The following is a 2,236-nucleotide window of genomic DNA, read 5'->3' as shown; positions in this document are numbered from 1 at the left end:
GATATGGGGTTTGTGGGGCGTTGTGTGAGGGGGCATGGGGGCCTGCGTGTATGCCAGTGCAAGGTGGGTGGGGGTGCATGTGCATTTTGTGGGGGACTCGTCCCAGGAACACGCACACTCGCTCTCTCTGCCCCTCCCTTATTGCACACCATGGAGCGCTCTCCCCAGGCCCTGGGGTACCCACGCAGTCCCCATGCTCCTGCAGTCCAGCGATGCAGCCAGGAGCCACATGGTGCTGGAGCAGCTACATGCAGGGAAGCAGTGAAAGCTGCGGCAAGCAGACACAGGTGCAAGGGGGGTATGGGGGGCCGAGGCCGTGCTGCCTTGCTGGTGAGTCCACGTGGCTTCCCCTTGTTCCTGTCATCTTTGACAGGCAGCCAGAAGATCACTATTAATTTGCGAATGTTTTTAGGGGCCCTGTGGGCCAGATAGAAGGGCCTGGCAGGTCAGATCCACCCGCAGGCTGTAGTTTGCCCACCCCTGGATTAGGGGCTGGCAGAGGGGGGGCTACAGGGGGTCTGCTACCAGTCCATGCCCAGGGGTGGTCATGATCCAGCAGCAGGGGGGGCCCTGCCAGGAGAGCAGAGGAGCTTGTGTGCAGCTCCTGGGGGGGAGGGGGGAAGCACTGGGCCAGGGGCCCCCCGGCCAGAGCAAGGCTGTGCCCCAGCGCAGGGCGGAGGGGGCGTCCCACAGTGGGGGCTGCTGGCCTGCCCCTTACGCAGCTCCTGCGCCTTTGCCCGGCACAAGCTCGCTGGGGCAGTGAGCACCCTCCCGGGTGCACCATGGGGACCCCTGCCCGAGGACAGCAGAGGTTCCCCCCCGGGGTGCATCAGCTGGGGACTGCTCTGAGTTTTGCCCAGTGGGCGCCTGGCTCCTGGCCCCTTGCCTTGTGGGGGGCTGAAGGCAAAGCGCAGCTCAAAGCCACTGCTGCCCTCTGAACCCAGATCACCCCAGAGCCAACCGTGGTCTGAGCCAGGCCCCGGAGAGGGGATTTGGGCAGGTGGCTGCCCCGGGCCCCCATGCAGCCATGCGCTGCAGGACACGGTTATTCAGCTCCCACAGCGCGGCCCAAGGTCTCCCCCAGAGCCGGGGGGCTGGGACACAGTGCCACAAAGCTTGGAGGCCTCTGAGGCCCCTTCTCTGCACCCTTCCGCTGGGCTCACCGGGGAGCTGGGACCCGCAGCGCTCCCTGTACCAGAGAAGATGGGTCCCTGCAGCCCGGGGGGACGTGCATGATCACCTTGCTTTGTCCAGGCAGCTCCCGTGGTCGCAAACAAAGGCAGACCTCCTGGCCTCCACCCCGATGTCTCCGGACTTGAGCTGCAACACGTCTTCCCCGCCACGGCCAATACGACGGACCTTGGCCCGCAGCGGCTGGGCAAAGCAAGAGCGAAAGCCGGGCCCGGAGGACGCCGCCCTGCACAGCGCCAAACCCACGGACCCTGCCTGACCGCGCGGGGCCTTGGCCGCCAGGCTGCGAGCCAGGCTGGGCCACCGCCTTCCCGGGGCTCCCCTTGTCGTAGGGCCAGCGCGTGTGCGCAGGGACAGAGTCAAGGGGCCCAGCAGTGACGGGCAGGTCCAGCCGGGGCTGTGGTGCGCGGTGCTGGGCCCCTCGGGGCAGGTGCTGAGGGCCTGGGTTCAAGTTCCAGCCTCTCCCTGGTTTGCGGGGAAGCGCTGTCCTCTTTCTGCAGCAGGGCCTGGCCGCTGCGCCTCAAGGGGCCCACGGCAGCAGGTGCTCTCACCTTCCCTGGTACTCTGGTGGTAAGGGTGCTGCCAAAGGTGGTGGGTTCAATCCCTGCCCTGGCTGGAGCCCTTTGGCCCCTTGCCTCTCAGTGAGTCCCTGGTGCCTGTGACTAGGTGCACACAAGGAGTTGTGGGGAGGTTAGTGGGGGGAGGCACAGAGGTGGAGGCCTGGGAGAGGAAGTCTCAGCATGTGCCCCCCAAGTTGAGCAGAGGAGTTTTTTTTGCACTTTGAAGCCCAGGGTTTTCCCCCTGCACCCCAAAACCAAGGCCAAAAAAAACCCGGCAGGCAGCCAGGTGGTTCAGGACAGATCCAAGTGGGCTACAACCTCAAGTCCCCTCTGACTTGCAACTGCGATCACCCCTGAGCTCCAGCTAGCAGGCAAGCGCCGGAGGGGGAAACGGTTGCGTAGTAGATGGCGGCCAGGGGACTCAAGCCGATCAGGGACTTGAACCCGCAGCCCCTGCCACCGGCGGCAGCGTCCCGAACCACCCA

Source organism: Gavialis gangeticus, unplaced genomic scaffold (assembly GCF_001723915.1).
Source record: "Gavialis gangeticus isolate Ggan-Ray unplaced genomic scaffold, GavGan_comp1, whole genome shotgun sequence".
NCBI classification, from domain to species: Eukaryota; Metazoa; Chordata; order Crocodylia; family Gavialidae; genus Gavialis; species Gavialis gangeticus.
This window is presented reverse-complemented; position numbering follows the sequence as displayed.